This window comes from Anser brachyrhynchus (assembly GCF_964034855.1).
Source record: "Anser brachyrhynchus genome assembly, chromosome: 5".
In the NCBI taxonomy this organism is placed as follows: Eukaryota; Metazoa; Chordata; class Aves; order Anseriformes; family Anatidae; genus Anser; species Anser brachyrhynchus.
Genome location: NC_137699.1, coordinates 23,936,943 through 23,958,253, shown reverse-complemented (window position 1 = coordinate 23,958,253; position 21,311 = coordinate 23,936,943). Strand labels below are relative to the sequence as shown.

The 21,311-nt window shown below is 35.2% G+C and overlaps 1 long non-coding RNA gene across 2 annotated transcripts in view; it reads left to right on the top strand.

Annotated features, from left to right (window-relative positions):
- LOC308195691 overlaps window positions 1–21,311 on the top strand; it is a 767,404-nt gene that overhangs the window by 21,063 nt on the left and 725,030 nt on the right. The gene's annotated exons all lie outside the window — the stretch shown is intronic.

Below are 21,311 nucleotides of genomic sequence, written 5' to 3'. Positions count from 1 at the left end.
GAGAGGCTTATGTGATGCTGTGTTTTGGATTTTTGATGAAAATAGTGGTGATAACACACAAGTGCTTTTAGTTGATGCAGATCAGTGTTTGCATGGAGCCAAAGACTTTTCTGCTCCTCGTGATGCCCTGCCAGCAAGAAGGCTGGGAGGAGACACAGTCAGGACAGCTGACCCAGGCTGATCAAAGAGATCCATACCATATGGCACTGTGCTCAGCAATAAAAGCTGGGGTAGGAAGGAGGAAGGAGGAAACATTTGGAGTGATGGTGTTTGGCTTCCCAAGAAACAGTTATGTGTGATGAGCCCTGCTTTCCTGGGAGAACCTGAACACCTGTTTGCCGATGGGAAGTAGAGAATGAATTCCTTGTTTCACTTTGCTTGTGCACATGGACTTTGCTTTACTTAATAAATTGTCTTTATCCTTGATAAAGGATATACTCTTGTTCTTAATCCATGAGTTCTTGCACTTTTACACTTCCAATTCTCTTCCCCTTCCCATATGGGGAGAGTAAGCGGCTGTGTGGTACTCAGCTGCCTGCCAGGTTTAAACCAGGACAATGTGAATGTGATTAATCTCTTGAATTATTTGAGTTACACCTAAGAGATTTTTGAAATTTTCTACAATCTTGTTTAATTTTGGGGGTTTAAATTTAAGGGCTTCTGTAAGAAGAGAAATAAAACAAAAGAACTTTGTAGGCAGTAGATTTTAGAAACACTGAGAATGCATAACTGCAGATTTATTCCTTGCATTCTACATATGAAAATTGAAATGAAATTGTTTGCTACCCTGCCTAGGTTTGAACAGGTGGATTTACAAATGGATTTTCATTTTCAGTAAACACAAGAGAACTGGAAAAAAGTGAGGAGGGATGGATAGCTAGTTTATCCCTGTAAAAAATAGAGAAGTTGTATTTGTTGAGAGAGTGCACTGTTCAGACTCACAGAGAGACTATGCCCTCAATTTCACTGCACTATACCAGTGTTCATTCAACTGATGAAGTTCTCAACTCAAAGGGCAGCATACACTTTGTTCTAAGTTCCTGCTGCAATGGAAAAGCTGACAGGGGGAAACTCGCACAAAGGATATTGTGCTGTTAAAGTTTGTTCAAAGTGACAGTTGTCAGACCTCTTTGAAATGAAATTGAAAAGTAAAAACCAATTTTCTTTGAGGACAAAGTTCAGCTCATTTGGTGTGCTGTACCTGTCTAATTTGCTTCCCTGCAAAAGAAATTTTGACTAGGTCTATTTGAAAATGTAGCTTATGCTAGTACAGGCATAGCTCATAATATTTCATTCTGGTTTGAATAATATTTATATAAAATTAATAAAAATGAATTTATTCTGTTTAAAAGAATCATAAATGCTACATTTTGCTAAAAGGGTTAGACTTCTATCTTTTGTCCTACCAAATATAATTTTTATGTCATTGATTTCAATTGAAAACATATTTTTTAATGTTTTCTTTATTTATATTTTAGTAATTGCTTAATAATGAAAGTTTATATGCTTCAGAAGTGATTTGAGCTGCTAGAAAATTTAAGCTATTTTGGGAAGATTTAAATATCTAATTTTGATAAGCAGTAAATCCAAGTCCCCTACATATTTTGAAATATTTTCCAATATGCATTAGTTTCACTCTGGGTACTAATAACATATAAATACATAATTTATAAACTATAGACTACACTGTTTATTAACTATAAAATTCAGTAGTGCTTCTTATTATAATTATGGAAATATAAGATACTAATAACACCTGCTTTATGGCAAGATTGAATGTGTGGATACAGAAGACTTTGATGTATTCAAAAACTTTAAATGTGTCATGATTAAGTTTCAGAGTGTGTTAGAAGAATGGGCTAACTGTAACAGTCTGGAGGATATTTTATGTTTCTCTCTGTTTTTCATGTTTTTTCATGTCCTGCTGAGGTACTAGTAAACACTTTGGAGATAAAATGGTAGATTTGAGCTAAAGATTAGATTCTTGACTATAACCATTTTATTTATTTTTTTAATAAAAAGTAGGATGAAGGTACTTTGATAAATATACAGTAATAGAGGCATGTCACTCTGTGTAGATAATAGATGCATTTCAAGAATCTAGTCCTTAAAAAATAAGCAGGTTGGTCACAAGTGCAGATAAAAGAAACTAAACAAATATGTTTGGATATTCACAGTGTGTGCAACACACATATTGGCAGCAGGATCACAGACAGAACATAATTGTCTGTGTAAGATAGCAACTCGCCTGGGTGAAAAACTGCATTCAGAAACAGTGGTCATTCAGAAGTAGGAATAAGTAACTTTTACATGCCATCAGCTTTCAAAACAACTGTTTTCCTTCAGTGATGGAAGACTATTTCCAGAATTGTTGCCTAAGGAATTCTTTTGTTTTGTTGGCAACATTAGGAGAGAAAATTGTTCCCTTTAGAGGGTGATGATGCATCCTGGAGGGACGACAGAATACACGTGTCCAGAAGTCTCAGGATGTTGGAGGGACATGCACCTTGGGGGAGGAGCATGCTGAGTCATGTGTGTTGACTGCCAAATGCATTTTATTTTATGCATATATTATATGTAAACTTGATTTTGGTAACATGCTGCTGGGAGCTAAGAATTCCCCCCACACACACCCGAACAAACTTTTTTTTAAACCTGGTTATTCCCATACTAACTATTTTAAAAGCCTGCTTTGCTGCCAGAAGCAGAAAATAGCATTAGGCTCAACCTCTTTCCACTGGGTGAGTCCTGGCCAGTTTACATCATGGTTTACATTACTGCAAAAATGTCAACATATTGGTGTAACAGCAAAGAGGTTAAGCTTCTGTTTAGTTTGCAGATTGGCAAACAGTTGAAAATCACTGGTATTTCAATTATTGGTGAACCAATGGCCTCTTCTGGATATGAAAGAAACTGACATGTTCAGTCTTGTGAAACTCAACAGTATTATAACATGTGCTTTGAACTGATACTTGTTTGACAGCATTGATGGGAATAAAGTTCAGAAAATATCAACATACTATGATTATGTCACTACAATCTTGTGGATAGTCACAAGATTGGAAAAAAATGATGCTATTTCAATAGCAGAAAAAAAATCTGCCTGTTAGAAACAACATATATTTTAGAGAGGAATGATACACGGTATGTACATTTATACTGGGGCACTTGGAAGAGATGCATTTTTGTAGCATACTTTGAGCAGTTAAATTTCAGGTAAGTGATGGGGGCTGGACCTGTATTTGCCAGAATCTCTGTGATACTCTGGAAGTGTGAAAAAAAAAATAAATAGGCATTTTAATAAACTTGTATAAGAGATATTACGTGAATTTAGTGAACTGTAAGTCACAAAGTCACAAATACTTTTAAAAATAATAAACGTTGATTTGCAAGAAGCTTTTATATATGGACACAAAACAAGAAGGCTTGTGCATTTATACAACAATCACTTGAACTACATTTGTCTACCATGGGAAGATCTACATCTTCTTGTCTAAATCTCTGAGACTGGGTCACTAAAGGGCCCTTCTTACATCCTATGATGAACAGGGCTACTGTCCAGTGCTTTTTCATGGACAGGGGAAGCTTGTTTATTGTTCTGTCGGGATCAAAAACATTGACAACATGTATACCCAATTGGATCTCACACTTCCTGGTGCTCCAGAAAGTAAAGCTATGATGCCTGGCTTGCTTCACAAATACTCTTGGCAGGCAGCTAATAACATCACAAATCTTTCACAGATAGATAAAGAAAGAAGCAGAAACTACATATAAACAGTAACAGTAGATTCCAAACTCCAAAGCTTGCCAGACTTACCTAACTTGGAATCAGTACATTTTCTTGCTTGATCTTTAAATCTTGTTTATGGTTCATGTTTGAAAAACAAACAAATTGAACTGCTGAACAATTCTTTGATAAGATAGTTATACTTATATGGTTTTAACTATCAGGCATTGCTAGGGCATTGCTCCATTCATGCTTATATTTTAAATACGATTTTTTTTATCAGCAGGTCAGCTAAAAGGTAGCCTCCTTGTCAGAGAGTGGATGGCAAGGCTATGATGGAGCTGAAGTTGGCATGCCTTAGAAGGGAGGGAGGGAAATGGTCTAGGGAGGCAAAGACTAAGTCTAGGCATTCCTGTGGCACTTCCGGATGTTACAAAAACTACTGATTTGACAATAGATTGGAAAAGAGCAGGTATGTTTGCATTTGTAGGTGATTATGTCAACAAGGCATGAGGAAGGATGAGGATGAAATGAATAATTTTTTTGATACATATAAACTTGATAAATAAATAAATGAAAAGATTTTACATTTTCATTAAACCTTGAACACCAACAAACCACCAGTGGTTTACTTTTTTTAGAGGGTGCGGGGGGAGTAATTATATTTTTCAGTCTTCATAAAATAGTCATTTATACGTAAGTTTTTTATCACCCTCAAGAATGAATGATATCACCTAAGGGCATAAGTTAAGTTTTATGTATGATAAGCACATTAATATTTTACAATCAAGCTCTAACATGTTTTTATCTTTTTCATTTTTCACACATGATTAACAACCTGCTTGAATTTGTTTTATTGCATACTATTTCAGTTTTCTCTAAGCTGCTCTCCCAGGTTTAAAATTTAAACTCTTTTCTGCAATGTTTTCTTTACTAGCAGAATTTAATTAGTTTTCCATCTGACAATTTCTGTTTATGCATGAGATCGGTCATTCAGCATGACATGTTTCAAAGAATTACAAGTATTAGTTAATGAATGGGCCAAATCTATATCCCTGGTATTTATTCTTGAAGAATTTAGAACTACTGAGAAGCTGTTAAAAGAGTAGGAAGAAAATAATCAAAAACTCCACTAATTTTAACAAGAAAGATTGCATGATGGTCTTTTTAGCATGCCCTTCTTTCACTGCTAAATAATGGAAAAAATATTAAACCAAGAAGAGCTAATCCATGAACTGTAGATTTTTTTTCACAGATTTTTATTGAGCTTATATGTAGCCTGTCAATACTAGTACATCTACTGGAAAGCAGAAGCAGACAAAAGTAAGTAAAATGACCTTATGAAAACATCTCATCAGTCGCTCAGCATTTTTAATTGAACAAAAGACCTAGTATATGAAAGAAAGCAGTTCCGGTAATTAAGTGAAACAAAGCAGTTCCAGATAGTTAAGTGAACATCTAGAGACTCATTTGGATCTCAGATACCTATTTTCTCTGTTTTTCTAATTTGAAATATCAGAGAGAATGTTAGAAGGACTAAAAAGTGAAGATGGTAGAAAAGACAGCAGTATTACATTGAAAGGAGGTATTTATTGTGATACAGCAGATAGTTATACTAGGCCATTCTTTAATGCATCCATGATGTGGAAGAGGAAATGCATGAACTAATTACATCATAAATTAATGATAAATTTAGGATAGAGAATGAATAGCAAAACAAGACTTAGAGACTATTTTAGAAAACTCCAAATGGTTAGTGTGGAGAAAATATGCATGCTCACTAAGAGAGACTGAGAAAACAAAGCTGAAAATTTACAAGAGTAGGAATTTGTAATTAAACTACAAAAAGAAGCAGATTCAGTCATATGTGTTCAACAGACAGGAGGTTAGTATAATTCAATTGAGATCTGTTTGGGATCTGATTCTGTCCCAAAGAAATCAGTGACTTTTAGTCCTCTTGACTTCATTGGTGGAAGATAAGTCACACAAAGCAATGTTTATAATAAATGTGCATTTTTGACTTGGATAGGAGGTGTTATGGTATACAAATAATGGAGTAAAGTTGGTTTTCTTTACATCTTAATCTGTATGCATATATACTTATAGAAAGTATATATATAGAAGTACTTTGCTTGTACTTTGCAAAAGAAAACTAGCAAATGAATGATTCTCTTAGCCTTCTTCCACAATAACGTGGAATATTCTGATTCTGATTCATAGATTTCAAAAGCTACTTCCAGAAGCCAGGGGATTGTGCCTTAGTAGTATATTGAGCTGTTATTGGTATCAGAATTAAAGATTAAGGAATTAGATTTTTGGCCTCTTCTAACACTTTCACAAAGTAGGGGTCAGGTAGATTCATCAAAACACTGTACAATAAAAATTGTTTAGTTTTTAGTAATATTTACATGAAACAGTGTTCTTCCCTTCTTCAGCGATTCTTACTGTGGTTTTGGTCAAGGTCCATTCTTCACCTAAGTGGGCCGACACAAATCCTTATCCACCTGTTGCTCTGATTAACTTACGTGCAGAAATGGTAACACTAATCTCAACGTGATGGTGGGAAGGTTTTAATTCAGCATTTAATTCAGATTTTAGCACATTCTATTGCTGACTGTGATCAAAGCAGAGTTCTTTATTGTGTAATAACAAAAATTCTTATTCTTTGTAAACTATAGGAAACTAGGAAAAGAACAATGGAAGAGAAATGGTTGGGCAATTGGAAAGAGTTTATAGAATAAAAAATCATGCAGTTGTTTTGAAATCAGGATACAAAGTTTCTGAAGCCTTTAACTTCTGAAAAGGGGTTTATTATTGTTTTTTATTTGATTGTTTTTACTCAATGGTCTTCTAGCAGAAGGCAAATGTTGTCATTATTTTTGAAAGAATAAGAGGCTGTTGATGATTAGTTTTGTACCAAAATAAATTTAAATGGTTTATTTATAAAAACAGATTAGGATAAAATTATATGCTACTATGAAGATTAAAAAGAAAAATTTGGAATGCATAAATCTTGGAAGAAGTGAGGTGATGCCTAAATGCCAGTTTAATTAAAATGCACCTTAAATACTTCACTCCATTTCCTTTTTAATTATTCCAATACACACTAGAAATCTAAGAGATTTTTTACATTTGCTTTGAATCCATGAACACATTTTCTCTCTCTGCTGGATGTGTTGATTCAGGGTTAATGTACAAACAACTAAAATGAACTGAAGATTGCTAACAGCCCTGAATAGTCTTTGTAAATGAGGCTTCCACATTAAAATAAATAAATAAATCACAGCATGTTTTTGCAATGTCATGTTTTTTAAATATAGCTTTTTATCTAACAATAGCAGTTCAGGGTCTTTTCACTATCTGATAATTTCTGTGTTTATTGGCATTGCATTTACAATATACAACAATATATAAACCTGGTATTGCTTATGCCTTGATGGATTTCAATTATAGAATGAGTCACAGTATGGTTTGGCCTAGAAGGGACCTTAAAGACCACCTAACTCCAATCCCCCTGCCATGGAAGAGACACCTTCCACTAGACCAGGCTGCTCAAAGCCCCATCCATCATTTCCAGGTAAGGGGCATCCATAACCTCTCTGGGCAACGTGTTCCAGTGCCTCACCACCCTCTGAGTAAAGAATTTCTTCCTTATATCTAATCTAAATCTACCCTCTTTTATTTTAAAACCATTAGCCCTTGTCCTATCCCTACACTTCCAGCTAACTTTCCAGCTATCTTGCAGACCCCCTTTAGGTACTGGAAGACCACTATCAGGTCTCCCCAGTGCCTTCTTTTCTCCGGGCTAAATAATCCCAGTTAACATAAGTGCTCCAGCTCTCTGATTCCATAATATGCTGATGTTTTTAGTTGTTGCAGAGTAGTATTTGCATGGAGCCAAGGACTTTTCTGTTTCTCATGCTGCCCTGCCAGCGAGGAGGCTGGAGGTGCACCAGACGCAGGGAAGAGATACAGCCAGAACAGCTGCCCCAGGTTGATCAAAGAGATCCATACCATATGGCACTGTGCTCAGCAATAAAAGCTGGGGGAAAGAAGAAGAAAAGAGAGGAGGATGGCAAACATTCAGAGCGATGGCGTTTTGCTTCCCAATAAACTGTTAGGCGTAATGAGCCCTGCTTTCCTGGGAGTGGCGGCACAACTGTCTGCTGATCGGAAGTAGAGAATTAATTCCTGGTTTTGTTTTGCTTGTGAGCATGGCTTTTGCTTTACTTAGTAGCTTGTCTTTATCTGAACCCATAAGTTCTCACACTTTTACCTTTCTGATTCCCTTCGCACCTGGGGAGAGTGAGTGGCCGTGTGGTACTTTGCTGCCTGCCAGGTCTAAACCACAACAGAGTGGTTTACAATTTCAATGTGTTTTCCTCACTTTAAGTGTAATGCAGTGTCAAACCTTTAAAGCTCTGTGTTAAAAACATGTTAGTCAGCACTTAAGGCACAGAAGATGCAACTCTCAACCAGAAACCAACCACCAGTCACTGATAAATATAGAATATGCACTCCAGGTACCTGAATGTGTATCTTGTTTAATAATCATGTGAGAGTGAGATACATAGAATAAGACATAGGCTAAATATATACACAGTGCAAAACTCCATTTGCCCCTGAAATAGCCTGTCTCAGTGTTTGCATATATATCATAATACACAGTTATATGTTATCTACTTTTTTTTCAGACTAAACTTTTTCCAGTTTAGTGACCATCTGAAGTTCATTAAACTCTGTATATAGTATTAGCTGGTATTTAAGGAAATCTCTTTGTCATTAGACAGGTTTGAGCCAAAATTCTGCATCAGTACATCTATTATGAAGAATGACGTCTGGTATTTGGATGCTTAGGTTAACATTTTGAGAATCTTTGTAAGATTATAAAAAAAAAAAATCCAAGCAGCTATTATTACTGCTAGTAAAAACAACAACAACAACAAACTAATGATTGTTTTTCACAAGTTTTGTATTTGAATTGCTGCTCTAAACGCCTCAGGAAGTACTCCACCCCTCCTGTTATAATGGCTAAAAACTGGAGTGAAAAAAAAAGCAAATGAAAAAGATAATGGCTTCAGTGGGGGCCATTAAACAACTAAACATCACAAAACAGAGTTGCTAATACAATACATTCTCATGGCATCAAAGTAGACAATTAATTACTGCAAAACAGAAGAAATCCCTGTGAAGAAATAAAGGCTGAAATGTTTGGTTTCCCAAATATGTAAGACACAATAATTTTGTCATTTAATTAGGTATTAGGTTTAGAAAAATGGAAAAATGGTATGGTAAAGCAAACTAATGACATTGTCTCTTAATGACTGATAAAGGAATGAAATGTGACCATTCCTTACCCCTCTATCAAGTCTATACTTAGAAAAATTCACCATTAACATCACTGTTAATCACTTGCATTGAGGAAGTTGGCAAGAATTATCAAAAGCCAAGTACTGTAACATAAATGCCAACTTCACAAAATAATCAAGGTCTTGTGGGATGTATAATAAAATATGCCAGACAGTCATTATAATGTACTTTTGAAAGAATTATACATATTCATTCTCCTCATTTAGCACCTGAATGACAACAAGCAGGTGAGAACATCAGTACAATACATCAAGCAAGACAGTTGCTATTATGAACAAAACATAAAAGAGTGTGACAGAGTTGAAAAATGGTAAGAATGTTCTGTTCATACCTTGCAGGCATTGTTATTCTTTGATAGCAAAATGAAGCTTGCTGGGGAGCTGGGTACGTCTTGTTGTCATCGCAGGTAGTACTTCTGTGACAAATTCCAAGAGGTATGTATTTTTTAATAAAAACCAAAACAAGTTTTTTAAAAGTATTGTCAGAGTATGGAAACTGCCAATCTGTTCTCAGCTCTTTTGTTATGTACCCAAACCCTTTTTTTTTTTTTTTTCTTTAAAATGTAGGGCTAGATTAATCACTAACGAAATCCAAAAACATGGATTTCTGTTGTAATAATGAAAGATAAAATTATACCATGACATTAAGTGACAAAATAATCAACTCCTTTACCTATTTCTATAATATGTTTCTGAGTTGCAAAAAGCTGCTTTACATAAACCAAATAACTAAAAGGCACTTTCTTAACTCTTATTTCCCCCCTTTCTCTGCAATGTTTCAAAATGCAATACTGGCAATATGCTGTCTCCTATCCTTCAAGCCCCAGTCATTCTCTGATGAATTTTTACTTTCCATTTCATCTGATTTCTTCTTTAGCATTCAATACCAGCACTGTGATGAAGAGAACCTTCATAAATATGCCTCATGTTACGCAAGGACTTGAAAATGGTACCTCTGCTGTGAACAAGAGTAGTGGTAACTCTTGCTTTCAGAGCATTTCATTGCATGGAAAGAGTATTTTGGAATACTAGAATATAAAGTACTTCATAGATTTTTTTTTCCTGTCTGAAAACAAAGCTAAATATTAAATTTAAAACTTCTACAATGACAAGAGTACAATGACTCTTTCAATGTAATACAGGAAGAACTTAGATAAAAAACTTAGGTAATAATTTATTTAATGATAAATAATGTAACATTTATTAAAGCTTTGAAGAACTATAACTCTTGAATAAATATTTGATCTAATCACTCCTTTTTTTTCCTCTCTCTTTCTGTTAAGTTATTCAGAAATAGGGAATTAGAGTAAAAATCAGTAGCAAAAAGGACTCAAAAGAAAAGAGGAACATCTCAGATTGCTGAGATAACAAATGTGTCATAGTCATCCACACTGGCCACTCAGGAAAAAAAGCAATATTAATAATAACAAATTATATATTATGTACAACATATATATTATCATACATTCGATATTATATTTTATTTTTATATTATATAGTATAAAATTAAATAAGATAAAATTAAAAATAAATGCAAAATTACTTGCCAATATTTTTTTTGGTAGAAAAGAGCAGCAGTTTCCAAGTACAACTTCCTATTTTTAATTTGTTATGTTTACAATTTTACATTCTTTACATTACTTGCAGATACACTTAAGCATCATGAAATAGTCACTGACTAATAATTGATATGATTTATACAAGTACTTTGACTTTGCTGTGCAGAAAAGGTAAATATATTGCTAGTTTCCTGCCAGAATGTTAAGTTCTTATTGCAATGTAGAGTTACTTTCTTAATTAATGCATTCAAATCTGATTGCAGACTGACTATATTTGGTCTTTAGGATTAAGTGGCAATTATAAGATCTACAAACAACAGATGGGTAAAAGAATTTGAATTGTTTTACCATACCAGAGATGTGCTGAGAATTTTGGCAAGCATATGGAATTTTTAAATGGGTGATGAAAACACTGGGCATGGGACAAATGAAGCAAAATGCTGTGAGATAAAACAGCCTAATCAGCTGTATGTGTTTCCAGAGTGAAGGAGGAAACAACAAAAACCACAGTACTGAGTGTAATTGCATAGAATATAGGTCATATAGGTCACACAATACATGGCCTACAGTATATATATGCCCTAGATAATAATTGCACAGAATGTAGAATATATTTGGTTAACATTTAAGGATATTGTTTGTAGATCAAATTTTCAGACACAAAGTCAAGAGAGTGTAAAACTTACTAAAAACTTGATGGAAACTGATGGATTTAAGGGAGCTGAATTGTTAATACATAATGGTACTCAAAAACATGTAATGGAAATCTGCTGGAGTTGTGAGGAAAACAAAATCAGTCTCAAAACCTGATAGCCCCAAATCAGCAACCACCTTTGAAAGAAAATTAGTGTGTCTCTGTGTAATATGTGATCGATGCAATATGAAATCACCTAGGTTCTCTGAAATAGCCAAGAATGTACAGGTTATGGCTGTATTCATTTCTATATTTCATTTATCCACTTACAGCATTTAGAAGAAACAAATATTGCTAGTTTAGCATATTTTATTCCTTTTTCCTAACACTGATTTTTCATCATGTTGTCAGTTGATCTCCAGTGTGTATAAAATGTTTTGCTTTCACATAGCAACTATTTAATTTGTTAGATCAATATTAGTTTGTCCCATCGTTTTTCCTTCTTTTGACATAAAATCTTCTTTATTTCTACACATTTCAGCTAAAAATAAATATGCTTACTGAAAAGAATGATTCCTAATATGCAGTACTGTAACAGGGATAAATAAAATTTAATGAGGACACCATCATTTAGATGACACTTTTATTGCTCTTCTAGCATGAATAGTAATGAATTAATCACAAATATTAAAATTCTAAAATATCATGACAGCTAATATGTCAACGGAATTCTTCAATTCTTTGTTTTATAAGCATGAATTGGGCTTTTTTTTTTTTTTGGATTCTGTGTTGTCTATGGCTCTTTGATTTGTTAGATTGATTCCATTTGTAAATAAAACCTAAGTTATTGGAGATATTTTGGAATTATGGCAGTTCTGCCTAATGGATACTTCAGTAGTCTCACAATAAGGATCTGTGGAATATATTCTAATCTCTGCCTGCCCTCTCTGATGTTTTGTATGTATTAGTATAAGGTCAATATATCTCAGTGCAAAAACTGACAGGTTACTCTTAACCGTTATCTAACACATACAGAGTACCTATTCAGATTAATTACATTTATTGTATTACCTTTTGTATGTCTTGGCAATTGTAGGATTATGTGTAAGCATATTACTGAGAGCACCATACATATACCAACCAATTGCTATAACCCTAATTCAGCCTTTGGATTGAATGGAGATTATAGGGCTGATGATTTTACAAAAGCTTAGTAATTCTGCACTTCAAGAGAGGTCACTGTTATGTATTTTCCATCAGTGAGGATCAGATGTGCAGTTTTTAAAAGAGAAAATATAGCTACTGTTGATAACATTTGGACCTACAACCTGCTATCATATTTCCTATTATAATAAGAATTTCTGGATGAATGCAAAGAACTGTAATGAATTAAGACAACATGTCTTTTTAGTCCTTGACATAAAGGGCAGGAAAACATAAACGTCTCCAAAGGGTCCTGCTTGGCAAGAACCATCTGAGTGAATATTCCGGAAATATTTTTCCAAGAGATTGGTAATTTATGGCCATTTATTATAATAATTCATTGCCTCACCTGATAAATTTCTCATACTGTACCACCTTGGATTAAGTGGCAATACTTAATTACTGTTATCTTTTTTTTACAGCTGGAGAACACTAGAAGGTCAAGGGCTCAAGAGAGGGAAATGGAAGAATTTAATCTGTAATCCGATCCATAGACTCCTTAACACCCTCTAGAATATATGGCATCCACAGCTGAACTGTTCATCTTGCCATTTTCCCAACCAAGTTAGAGAATTATGAACTAAGCATCTTTGTACCTAAACCCTTTGAGTGATTATATTACAAGATGTCTTTGGAAAATGTTAGTATGGGCAAGGAACAGCACATCATTCACAACCACTTTCATCCAAAGACATAGCAGACCTCCATTAGAGAAAGAGTACTGGCTGGTAGGAAAGATGTTCTAAAAGCAGATGCTGACTACAAACTCAAAGAAAGAAAGACACAAGTTAATAATGTTAAAAAGTAATGAAATAAACTAAAACTGAAATTAGTTTCAGATTATGACTGAAGATGTCTACATGTATAAGGTAAATTAAGCAGTGTGGATGTATGAATGTCACATATTATGATAAATATGGATTGTGAATAGCTCTTCTTTCTCAAAACCTTTTTCTGGATTGATTATCTAATTCTGTCACAAAAAGAATTTTTGGTTTCTCTTTCCTTTGGCATATCTGTCTTTTCTAGATTGGAAGGTATTGTGTATATTATTATATGAACACTAGTGGAGAATTTACAGTACCATCTGGAACTGAAAATTAGAGAAAGAGTACATTTTCTTAACAAAGAACGGATGAAAGTATGACTCAGTTAATGGCCTGCAGACTTGGAGATATCAGGGATTTATTTCCTTTTTCAGGACAGTGTTTGATCAGAACTCTGTTGGGGTTTAACCTGGCAGGCAGCAAGCCACTGCACAGCATTTGCTCCCTCCCTCCACCATGAGTGCAATAGGGGAGAGAACTGGAGAGAACTGGAAGGAAAAAAAGTAAAAAGTCATGGGTTGAGATAAAGAGAGTTTAGTAGGATAGAAATGGAAGGGAAAATAAAAATAATGTTGATAATAATTATATATATATATATATATACGCACACAAAACAAGTGATGCACAATGCTCACCACTCACTGACCAATGCTCAGCTAGTCCTCAAGAAGCAGTCATCACCCCCTGCCCCCGACCAACTCCCCCAGTTTTTACTGTCTCACATGAAGCCACAGAGTATGGAATATCCCTGCGGCCACTCTAGGTCAGCTGTCCTGGCTCTGTCTCCTCCCAGCTCCTGGTGCACCCCCAGCCTCCTCACTGGCAGGGCAGTAAGGAGAAGCTGGAACATCCTTGTCTCTGTGTGAGCACTGCCCTGCAACAACTAAACCATCACTGTGTTATCAGCATTATTCTCATCCTAAATCCAAAACATGGCATATACCAACCCCTATGAAGAAAATTAACCTTATCCCACCTGATTATTTCATAATCTCATCAGTGCGGAAAAGGGAGATTTATGGTGTCGAGCTGAGAACAAGAGTTTGACACCTACTTGTGAGCTGCTGTCAGGAAGATAAAGCAGCCAGGACCATCAATAAAAGTTATACTTTCAATGCGGCTGAAGTTTATTTTTCATTACTTTGCTGAGAAGAAGCTCATGCCTTTCTAGCCCATTATAACTTTCTGTAATAGAAAATCTAACTAATTCACTATTTCTCTACTTTTCATTACTGTACTTATTTTTATTTGAAGGTAATGAAGTATCTTAGGCCAGTCCCAACTAAGCAACAAGATATGCGATATCCTGAAATGGAAAATAAAATAATATGAACATGTGAATCACCTTGGAGATGAATCATATTGCTGTAAAACATATAATTTACATTTCAATAACTTACCTGCTTTTCACCTAATTTAAAAGTAATTTTTATTCTTTTTCAACTAATCCCCAAATTTATAAGTTGGTTTGATCATATTTGTGCAATAAAATTGAAAATTTTAGATATGGTAGGTAATCAGTTTTAGTCTCCTCATCTGTGTTTCCAATCTCATTACAGATTGCAATTTTCAGTGCAGATTACATGATGACCCATCAGTGTCTTTGTTGTTTCTGAATTACCGATTCCTTGCCTACTGCCAGATAAGAACAAAGCCTATGCATCAGTCTGACAGCTTGCAAACAGAAAATGGGCTTGTAGGATTGGATTTAAATCCCAGGTGTAGGGGATAATTACCACATCAGTCATGCAGTAACTGAAAAATGGTATTTCAACAAGAAAAATTACATTCCTTTTATAGTGCCAACAGAAATCATTATTTGAGGCTTCATACTGATTCAGCGTATCATTACATGTGCACTCTACTCATTAAATGTAATGTTTGTTACAACCTAAAAAACTTATTGTTTCAGATACTTTTGTGGCTGAGGTAGCTCAAATCAAGATTTGTGAAACCTTGACAATACCGAGGTCATTCAAAGGTACATTTTATAAAAGTGAAACAATAGTAGAGCCCAAAGCATTCAAAACCTCTTCAGCAGTGCTTCAGGGAGAGAAAAAAAGAAAAGAAAAAAAAAGGGAGTGGGTGGGGTGGGGACGAGACTCAAGTAGGAAGGCATAAATCCTACTTTCGAAAATCCTCTGGGGTTAGACCCTTTGATGCAGGCCTTTTTCATTAAAATAAATAGAATGGTAATAAGTGGCTATCATCATTTGTGTGGGTTTGTCTATTCTATACTTTTCAGTAAACAAGATACTGCTTTCAATTAATTATGTTATAGGTCAAAAAATAAAAAGCGTGTTAAAAATATACCACTAAAACAAATTAATGTCATACCATTCAACCACAAATTTACTGTATTTTTGATTTTACAGCTTGACTATAGTCATCTCTACTTTGTAGTTAAGCAAACAGGAAAGTAAAGAAGATTTAACAGGCTACTTTGTGGGTGCAAAGAACTAGAAACTGACAGTTTTCAGATGAACGGGAGGGAAGACGCAGACTTGTTAGTGATCTCAAATGGGAATGATTTCCCTTCTGTTCCATATCATCACTGCATGTCTGAGTTGCACCAGCTGGACCACCAGTGCCCTGGATTTCTCAGTGAGAGCTTTGGCAACATCTAGCTATTGTTTTTGAGGGCAGATATCTTCTGCTTCATGTTTTACAGTGTGTGATTTTTTAAGTTGTCTTATTACAAACACTCCATATTAGTTGCTCCTGACATAAGGAAGCAAGGAGAAATACTCTTGATATTTTTGGGAAACAAAAACATATAAGGATAGCTCAGTTAGTGCCTGAACTAGGTAAGAGTGTCATCTCAGTGACAAGAATTTTAATGAACATGCCTCCCATAGAGCTTTTGATATAGTTACCCAGGTTTCAGTCTATCTTTAGCCCTCTCAGAATTACATGTTGGATATACACTTAGATACAGGAGAAGCTATGAACAAAGACAACTGTTTACAATCCACTAACAAATTTTTAGACATCACTTTTAGATTTGTAGACAGTTAGCCTGGCTCCAACATCTCTCTGTCTCTGCACACTGCTCTCTCTCCTCTCCTACTAGTCTGTCTAGAAGAAATCTATCTCCCAGAGGTCGTGACTTCTATCATGAACTTCACCTCCTGTCAGACAAAATCATTTTGGAATCCAAACTAAACTACAGAGAGAGACTTGTTCTCATCCTCCTCATATTCATCTTCCTTATTGACTTGGACTTTTCAAACATACATCTACAGGGAATCATGAGCCTTAGAAAGGATCCTTACAAAGGATCAAGGGGCTACATCCTTCTATCAGGAATGAGTTGCATGCAAAAGTGTCAAGGTATCCCCAAGATGCTGGTTGATTGGATTCAGCACTGATATTCATAGATCGCCTTTGCTAAATGGACTTAAACTGTCTTCAAAACCAGCTCTTACAGAGGTTCAGGAACCTCTGTAAGGTTCAGAAGTGCTCGAAATAATAGTCATGCAGAGCCTGTTAGATGCAGGGCAGGTTCAGGATACTTTTTTTCCAGCAAATTATCATGTTTATGAGATAGGTCCATAACATTTTGTTCAACTGTCTGTACAAAGTCAAACGATGTAAGAAGTTCCTTTAATTGCTTGATAACTGAGCATGCTCATGATGCAATATAATCTATATTTGTGGGAAAAGGGCTTTGTCAGATATATAGTGGCTGAGTCTTTAGGGAAGATATCAAAGACCCACTATCATAAGTCTTTCATGATTTTAATCAGGTAATAGTTCAAGAGATCATAACATAAGTAAACAAGAGATTCTGTCTCAATATCATCGTTCTAAAAGTATAGAACTACAACTTGCAGGAAACAATCTTACTTGCTTGGAAGAATGTGAGGTGAGTAGTGGTATTAATTTGCAACTTATTGTTTAGAATTTCAGCTTGTTGCTTTAATTTGCACTGTCTTCTCTGGAACACACTAACAATTACATACACAGAAAATTAGTTACACAGTTTGTAACAGCTTCTAGGACTACCAAAAGAAATTGTAGTGCTGTGATCCTGGGAAGAATAATGAATAGTTACTTGCAGATCAGGTAGTAGTATTAATGCATTAGTATCTGGCCAAAGTGAATGAAATTAGAAATTAGCATTTTGTTCTGGCTCTGGAAATGCCAGCTCCTATAATGCTGTGGAGAATGGAATTTAACTGCATGAGTGCTATTAGTGCCTTACATGTCATAGATAAATCGTGGGGTCAACACAAAGCAGGTGTAGGGATTACAAAATATGTTGCAATTGCACAGCATTGTGAAGACAAGTGTGTTTTAAATCTTGCTTTCTTTATATCACTTTCTCTTTCAATTTTCATGGAGTATGTTTTTACCTCAAGCATCTTCATGCAAATGAGTTGAGTTCATTTTATTTTAAATTAAGTACGTTGTAAAAAATTAGCTTTAAAAATAATAGTACTGTTCTTATTGCAATCTTCGGTTAGTTGATTTGTGCAACTAACTGTGCATCAATCTGCATGTGTGTGTTCTGTAGCACTGACTGATATGGAGGATAACACTACCACTGTATGATCTGAATATGTCTTGTAAATATTCAGTGACATAAGCATTACATTTCTAGCATAAGAAGGGCTACATTTTTCATTTTTATTTCTTCTCAACATTAAAATTGTTTCTCCTCTTCTTTTGTTTGTATTCTAAGAGTCCAAATTATCAAAGACTGTCAGCTAACTTGAACACACAAAATGTAAGAACAGCAAACAGGTAAATGGGCATGCAAAACACTAATTCACACTTGCAAAACAGGTAATTTCACGCACTGGCAGTAGCCTGCATATACAATTCTTCACTTGTTCATGCATATGCATGGCTTCAGCACAATTACCTTTTTACATATGTGCATATATTTCACAGGTACAGTTTAGCCATTGATATTTAGTCATTATGATTTGTGTGCATGTTTAAACCCTGCTGTGTTCATTCAGAATAGAATATAGGTTCGTGATCCTTTTGCAGAAGGTAGCTACATCATATCATTTATTGGTCTCTAAGAAAGACAGCTTCAATAAACCCCAAGCTTTGGCGCATTCCATATTACTCAGTCCATGTTTTCCTAAAACCTGCACCTCCCTGTTTTTCACACACTTAACTTTCAGTATTTTCAAGTATAATATATAGAACAAAATCACAGGATGTGATAGGGTAACAAATAAAAGACCCTGTCAGATTGTCATTTTCAGCCTATGCCACTGCTAACCAGAAGAGTCTATCTACAATTACTGTGGATTCTTGAAACTTCAAAAGTTGCCTTTTCTTGACTATGAAATATAAAATGCCAAAGAGTAGTCGTATACCTTATCAGATCCATTGTACAAAATGTATCTTCTTTTATACAGTCCTATTTCTGTCACAGTCCATATAATAGATGAGGACTAGACAAAAGATGGTCACTGCAAACAGTGCTTTAAGTAAAGGGCTGCCTAACCTTGCTACTACAGAAACACTGAGGATGGATGTTTTAAATCTTGTATGTCTCTACACTTCATGTAATTAGTACAGACTTCAGATTTTTCATTCCTGTACCTCTGACAGTTAAAACCTTTGACTTGCCCAGAGTCTTCTAACCATCAAGCTGTACATTAACTTGAATTAGAAGACTCAAATTCTCCTCTTGCATTAGATGGCATTTCTTTCTTAGGGCAGTGCATCCTCGTTCCCTCCTAGGATTTAGCAGCCCTACCTGGGGACCAGCTCAGTTACAGGGCAGCTGAAGGTACCTCCTTGTCCTCTGTGGACCCAGCCATGCTGTATTCCCTGAACCTGACCTAGGTGATGATCTTCCCAGCGTTAGCTTGGATCTGCCTACAGAGCTGTGTTGCGATCACAGGGCCATGTCTGAGCCCAGTTATGGTTTACAGGTCTGATTCTAGCCTAGGCCCACTGATTTAATTTCCCAGTTTGTCCTCAGACAAGTTCCCATAGGAAGCCTCTAGGGCTTGTGGTGCCTGTCCCCTAGACAGCCATTCACTCACAGGGTGGTGACCTTCTCCATGCCATCTCAAAGAACTAGGAACAGTAATAGTAGTTAAATGTGACAAGCAGTACAGCCATCTCCTCAACTTGAAAAAAATCTTTTAGGTCAGAAAGATTTCTGCCATATATACAAAGAATCTGTTATATATTTTACTACACACAAATGCTAAGTCAAGAAGAATACACTGAAATTTACTTAATGACGACATAGGATATACCAGTCTGTCCACAGGATGTGGAGTTACAGTGTTTATATGACAAAACTATTCCTTTAAACATGGGGTTATTTACAAATCAGCAACACATTTCTTATTTTAAAATGGTCAACTGGAAATGATTCCTTCCTGTCCCCACCCCTGCCCATCTCTTTCTACTCCTCCCTCTCTATTCTCACCAAATCCTCTTAATTCCATAAGAACTATTCACATATTTCAGAGATTACAACAACAAAACAATTACTTCCAGGCTATTACCAAGTATGGAAGCTTTCAGCCTGAGAAATAATGCTTCAGAAAAAAATTGAACAAAGCTAATTGAACAGTGCAAACAAATTATTCATTAATTTACAGAGGAGGAAAAAGGCAAATCTATTGTAGCATATTGGTTAAATAGTTTCAGATATACAAAAAGGAAAAAATAATATAGCTATTCTATAATTATGATATGTGATGGGATTTCAAAAGGCATCAAATACCATTCAATAACCATTATAAATTAGTAGAATGTGGGCATTTCCTTCCTTTCTATAAATGAAACCTGACTAGTTGCATTTGAGCTAAAAGAAGGTAAATTCAAAATCCAAGCAAATAGAGAACTTTTTAAAATCTGTATCATGATGATGAAGAATAATTACAAATCAGAACACGGTGTTTGCAATTTATACTGCTTTTATGCCTGAACAATGGCATAGAATCAATGTCTGCAACATGAGAACTACTGACTACCAAAAAATCAAATTCTACAAAACTGTTACATTAAAAAATAAATAAATCTACATATAACCAAAAGTGCACATTAGATGTTATAAATAAGGCCCGGCAGAAGTCCCTCTTCCCCTCTCCTTCCTATTTTCCAATTCTTTGAACATTCAGAAAAAATTTGGATTTAAAAAATTTGGATTTTCAAGACTTCATATTTTCCCCAGCTTGAACCCAGAAGACCAACTGAAGGAAGAAAAGAAGTCATTGGCTTTAAACAAAACAGTATGCACCCTCTTCTTGCCTGCTTGCCCCTGTCTTAACTTTAACTGGTAGATATACATCACCATTAAAAGGAATAACAGAAGTTCTCAATGCCAATCAATACCTGATACCTTCCTATATCAGGGGCTATATAGCATCAAGCAATAAACCAGGCAGATAGGTATAAATTATAAACACTAATCCCAAACTCTAACCTTATATTATAGTTAAAGACTCAACAGCAGAAGAACAGAGAATATTAATCCTTGCCTTCAGCTGACAACAGCCTTCTTCCTGATATAAGCTGTTATCTTTTGTCATTTGTTTGGCATAGCTGTTTTTTGTTTGTTTGTTTTCTGTATCTAATCCTATATAGGTTATGATTAGGTTTAGTGTTACTGTTATAGGTTGGGAATCCAGAGCTTCAAAATACCAATTTACCAGTTTATTCTGGTATGCCTTCAAAGTTAGGGCAAAGAGAAATTATCTTTTGAAATGTAAAAAGTGGTAAACCTAGATTATTGCTGAATGCTGCAGGGCCTGCCCAAAGAGCTGAGAAGAAGCTGGTGACAATGTAGAGCATACATATATATATGTATGTATGTAAATATATTTGTATTGGAGTTGGCTCCCCATATTTGATTTATGTTAGGGTTAATTTGGAGGTTAGCTTTCTGTTTTGGAACCTAAAGCATCAAGATCCCTATTTAATTCCAACGCCCCCAAGACCTGCACAATTATAAAGAGGTCTGGTAGCTTACAACAATGCCCGATGTCCTTTCTTATAGAATGA